A 5,868-nucleotide genomic window follows, 5' to 3' on the forward strand; every position below is an offset into this window, starting at 1 on the left:
TTATAGGCCCCACAACTGTGGCAGCGGCTACCACTAGGGTGCACACATGCCAACGAAATTATAACAATAATAATAATAACAACAGTAGTAGTATAGCACTACTTCTGTGCGCACACGCCTCTCTCTCATACATGCACCTGTGTACTGGTGTAATTTACTCGTTCATGAGCGTTATTGGCACCATTTCTTCTCTCTCTCGAATTCTGCTAGGCCAAAGTAAATGAAATCCGGTTGAGTCGGTCCGTAGAGAGTGTGTGTGATAGGCGGGAGGTTCCTCAAGCGTTCAATTTCCCTGGCACACTACTACCTCTGGACGGCGACGCATGGCATGTCGCTTCCGACCCGGTCCTCTAGCCATACCCTTGTGTTGTGCCATCCAGTCCACGGAGGGGTGGAAACTGGCGGCTTTGCTTGCTGCACGTCTGTGGGACAATCGGATCCGCAGCAGACGTCGAGTGTTTTCTCACTCAAAGGGCGGCAGGCCTCTGTTGCAGAAATAGGACGAAAAGCGTCTTTCTTTCACAGCATGATGAGGTGTGCTAGGGGCTCGTTTGTCAAATATTAGGGGGACTCCCGGTTTGCCTCCTGCCTTCTCATTCGGGGGGCAGTGGCGGGCGTCGTTCCCCAGAGCAGGCCAAAGCGCATCGTTGAGCCTGCCAAAGAGCAGAATATGGAGGCCGCAACAGCTACTCGCCCGATGGATGTTATTCCGACCCTCGCGCAGGAGTGGCGACAGTACACATATCAGGACTGCCGCCGCAATGTGCGTTCGACTTGTCGATGTATCTGGTATTCTTGCGATTCACATACCGACACGCAGTTAGCTGCGGTCTTCATCGACCCACGAGCCAAGTGATCCACCGTTAAGAGTTGTATATGTTTTTATTAAGGCCTGTCGGCCGTCTATCACTCCATCATAGGAGGACGTAATGTATGGGGGGTTTGATAGGGCTGGTAAGAGCCCGACTTTGGTTAGAAGACACATAAAATGCTTTTTTTCTCTCTCCCCTTTTTCCTCCTCTGCCGCACACGTACATTTACGTTTACAGTAGAGTGAAGGCGGGGAGGGAGGGGCCCACTGGGAAGCGTGTCAAGGAAAACCCAGCACTAGACGCCGCCAGAGTAGCAGGCGCCGGCCCTGTCAACGAGAGGAGCAGTAGCGTCTTCGCCTGCTGCTTTCTCTCTATGGTGTGGGTGCCGGAAGCCACTGAGCGACCGGGGACAAGGAAGAAAGATGTCGGTGACGGGTGTCGCGAGCCCCAACAGATGACTCTAAAGCAGTATACGGCGCTAGGACTGTGACCTGCGCCGGTCGGACTGACTGACATGTCATGTCAGTCCGACATCACAGACCTGTTATTGTCTCACAGTGGGTGTTGATCTCCCCGCCGTTTATCCGCTTTCTCCTTTCCCACGGCAATTGGGTGCGGCTCCCAAGGCTACCCTTGCCTTCTTCGCATTGAAGAATACTCGAACGACGACGACGAGCCGATGGTTGCAGCTCTCGCGTCACAAACTGTAATGATCCTTCCGCAGGTTCACCTACGGAAACCTTGTTACGACTTTTACTTCCTCTAAATGATCAAGTTTGGACATCTTTCCGTCAGCTCGAGGCGAGAACCCCTTGCGCCGAGACGCGAGGGGTAGAACATCCAAGAGCGCCAGTCCGAAGGCCTCACTAAATCATTCAATCGGTAGTAGCGACGGGCGGTGTGTACAAAGGGCAGGGACGTAATCAGCGCAAGCTGATGACTTGCACTTACTGGGAATTCCTCGTTCATGGGAAACAATTGCAAGCCCCAATCCCTATCATGAAGGGGATTGAACGGGTTACCCGCTCCTCTCGGAGGGGGAGAACACGTTGATCTCTTCAGTGTAGCGCGCGTGCGGCCCAGAACATCTAAGGGCATCACAGACCTGTTATTGCTCAATCTCGTGCGGCTAGAATTGCCGCTAATCCCTCTAAGAAGAAGTTGCGAACTGGACACCAATTGCTGGAGATCCGTCGACTAGTTAATAGGCCAGAGTCTCGTTCGTTATCGGAATTAACCAGACAAATCGCTCCACCAACTAAGAACGGCCATGCACCACCACCCACCGAATCGAGAAAGAGCTCTCAATCTGTCAATCCTTCCGGTGTCTGGGCCTGGTGAGGTTCCCCGTGTTGAGTCAAATTAAGCCGCAGGCTCCACTCCTGGTGGTGCCCTTCCGTCAATTCCTTTAAGTTTCAGCTTTGCAACCATACTTCCCCCGGAACCCAAAGACTTTGGTTTCCCGGAAGCTGCCCGCCGGGTCATGGGAATAACGCCGGCGGATCGCTAGTTGGCATCGTTTATGGTTAGAACTAGGGCGGTATCTGATCGCCTTCGAACCTCTAACTTTCGTTCTTGATTAATGAAAACATCCTTGGCAAATGCTTTCGCAGTAGTTCGTCTTGCGACGGTCCAAGAATTTCACCTCTAGCGTCGCAGTACGAATGCCCCCGCCTGTTCCTATTAGTCATTACCTCAGGTTCCGAAAACCAACAAAATAGAACCGAGGTCCTATTCCATTATTCCATGCATAGACATTCAGGCCATTAAAGTAGCCTGCTCTGAGCACTCTAATTTTTTCAAAGTAAACGTGCCGGCCACTCGGGACACTCGATGAAGAGCACCCCGTGCGAGCCGGCGGGGCTAGTTAGCTGTTCGGAGCGTGACAGTAAGCACCAGGCGGTGTACCGTCAGTCCGGAACTGAGATCCAACTACGAGCTTTTTAACCGCAACAACTTTAATATACGCTATTGGAGCTGGAATTACCGCGGCTGCTGGCACCAGACTTGCCCTCCAATAGATCCTCGTTAAAGGATTTAAAGTGTACTCATTCCGATTGCGAGGCCTCGGATGAGTCTCGCATCGTTATTTTTCGTCACTACCTCCCCGTGCCGGGAGTGGGTAATTTGCGTGCCTGCTGCCTTCCTTAGATGTGGTAGCCGTTTCTCAGGCTCCCTCTCCGGAATCGAACCCTGATTCCCCGTTACCCGTTATAGCCATTGTAGGCGCATAACCTACAATCGAAAGCTGATAAGGCAGACACTTGAAGGATGCGGCGCCGGTGCGGAGACCGTGCGCTCAGCAAAAAGTTATTCAGATTCACCACGGGTGGGTTAACGGACCGAGGCCCGACCAGTTTTGAACTAATAAAAGCGCTCTTCCCTTGCGGTCAGAGACGTGATGCATGTATTAGCTCTAGAATTACCACAGTTATCCAAGTAAGTGGGTTTACAGATCCAATGAAACATAGCTGATTTAATGAGCCATTCGCGGTTTCGCCTTAACTCGGCTTGTACTTACACATGCATGGCTTAATCTTTGAGACAAGCATATGACTACTGGCAGGATCAACCAGGTAGCTCAACAGTACTACTGATATATAGTACACAAGACACACACACACACCCCTCGCTCCCCTCGGTTTTGCGTTTTAATCCTGCTTTGCAAGTTAAATCTCACTATGGACTCTCTAGCAGCCCGACAGTATGGCGTTATGTCGATACGTTAGACGAACAGAGGCGGAGGAGAGCAGTTACTCCGCGTGGACGAACGATCATAACTACCCCGCCGAGATTACTCCTGCTCGTCATTGTCGTCATTCAACACGGCAAGCTGGAAAAACAGGAGGAGGAGCAGTAGTAAGTGAGTAGGTGGTGGTGGTCTTTTTCGTTTTGGTAGGGACGCGAGTCTTATTTTCCTCGGCGTCACCCCTTTTATATGAAAGGAACCGTCGGAAATGCATCCGAGGTGCCGTGTGGTTTGTCGCCTCCTCGTTGGTGGAGAGAGGCGACGCCACAGTGTTTTTGTTCAGCCTTCCCATGACATGGAAGAAGGTTGGTGCTCTGTTCCCATGCACACAGACCGATCGATAGCTGACTCGATGTGCAGTCGTAGGCTGGAGAAGTGATCGCACGGAGATCGGAAGGAATCGTCGTGACACAATACAGAGGCGCTGCTTTGAAGGCCTCTCGAGCCTCACGACGTGCGCGATTACGGGCGCTCTCGCCTAATGCTACGTATGTCTAGCAGAATGCAAGTTCGCCTCGCGCACCGGACCCGAGATGCCGCAGCGTGTGCAGTGACAGTTCTCAGTTTGCATCGAGCATCGGGATCATGCTCTTGCGGGAAGGAGGATGATGGGGGGTTGTGTGGAGAGAGAGCTGCTGCCGAAACAAACTATCACTCCAGGGAGGAATTGAAGGCAATTCTCGAGCCACACGACATGCGCGAGTTTCGCCGACCGTCTTCGCCCACTGTTACGTATGTCTAACACATGAACAAGATCGGTCGCACGCGCACACCGGACCCCGAGGTGCCTGGGCTCTGGAACCACACGACATGTGCGAGGAGGGCCGCCTTCGCCTGCAAGTTACGTATGTCTAACAAGACGCAATGGGTCGGTCGCTCACACACGGACTCCAAATACCTCAGCCTATGTGGCATTTGCCCCGCGACAGACAGGCAGGGTTCCCCATTGGACGCCGTGTGAACGAGAAGCAGTTCGCAACCGCACCGGAACCCAGAACCTGTGATTCCAATCCCGCGACAGGCAAAACACCGTCTGGTTCCCAATTACTCCGGTATACGTCTGCGGCAAACAGTTCGCTACCGCACCGGAACCGAGAACCAGCACCCTAACAGTGGGGGAAGAGAAAGGAGCCCACGCACCAAAACAATGGAATACATTTGCTCCTTCTCTCTGGCGACAACGAGACACAATGTCGCCAAGACGCCGGTAGTAGGTTCAGCCAGCCACCGAGTCTCCCCCTTTATATAGCTATATCTAACGTCCATGGAAGGCCATCTCGGACCACACGACATGCGCGAGTTTCGCCGACCGTCTTCGCCCACTGTTACGTATGTCTAACACATGAACAAGATCGGTCGCACGCGCACACCGGACCCGAGATGCCTGGCTCTGGAACCACACGACATGTGCAAGGAGGGCCGCCTTCGCCTAATGTTACGTATGTCTAACAGAACGCAATGGTCGGTCACTCACACACCGGACTCCAAATACCTCAGCCTATGTGGCATTTGCCCCGCGACAGACAGGCAGGTTCCCCATTGGCGCCGGTGAACGAGAAGCAGTTCGCAACCGCACCGGAACCCAGAACCTGTGATCCAATCCCGCGACAGGCAAAACACCGTCTGGTTCCCCAATTACTCCGGTATACGTCTGCGGCAAACAGTTCGCTACCGCACCGGAACCGAGAACCAGCACCCTAACAGTGGGGGAAGAGAAAGGAGCCCACGTACCAAAACAATGGAATACATTTGCTCCTTCTCTCTGGCGACAACGAGACACAATGTCGCCAAGACGCCGGTAGTTGTCAGCCAGCCACCGCGTCTCCCCCTTTATATAGCTATATCTAATGTGCATGGAAGGCCATCTCGGACCACACGACATGCGCGAGTTTCGCCGACCGTCTTCGCCCACTGTTACGTATGTCTAACACATGAACAAGATCGGTCGCACGCGCACACCGGACCCGAGATGCCTGGCTCTGGAACCACACGACATGTGCAAGGAGGGCCGCCTTCGCCTAATGTTACGTATGTCTAACAGAACGCAATGGTCGGTCACTCACACACCGGACTCCAAATACCTCGGCATATGTACCCCGCGACAGGTAAAAGGCTGGTTCCCCATTTACTCCGGTAAACGTCTGCGGCAAACAGTTCGCTACCGCACCGGAACCGAGAACCAACACCGTGGAATGGGGGAAGGGAAAGTAGCCAACGCACCAAAACAATGGAAAACATTTGCTCCTTCCCTCTGGCAACAACGAGACTTAGAATGTCGCCAAGACGCAGGTAGTTGTCAGTAGTCTC

At 53.1% G+C, this 5,868-nt stretch overlaps 2 non-coding genes across 2 annotated transcripts; both read right to left on the reverse strand.

The window, feature by feature from the left end:
* Window positions 1-710: 710 nt before the first annotated feature.
* On the reverse strand, window positions 711-872 carry LOC138361117 (5.8S ribosomal RNA). The gene has a single exon (XR_011226799.1). It is a non-coding gene; the product is annotated as a 5.8S ribosomal RNA (ribosomal RNA).
* A 647-nt stretch (window positions 873-1,519) lies between these two features.
* LOC138361118 (small subunit ribosomal RNA) lies at window positions 1,520-3,391 on the reverse strand. The gene has a single exon (XR_011226800.1). It is a non-coding gene; the product is annotated as a small subunit ribosomal RNA (ribosomal RNA).
* Between the last annotated feature and the right edge of the window lie 2,477 nt (window positions 3,392-5,868).

This window comes from Procambarus clarkii, unplaced genomic scaffold (genome assembly GCF_040958095.1).
Source record: "Procambarus clarkii isolate CNS0578487 unplaced genomic scaffold, FALCON_Pclarkii_2.0 HiC_scaffold_181, whole genome shotgun sequence".
Lineage (NCBI taxonomy): Eukaryota > Metazoa > Arthropoda > Malacostraca > Decapoda > Cambaridae > Procambarus > Procambarus clarkii.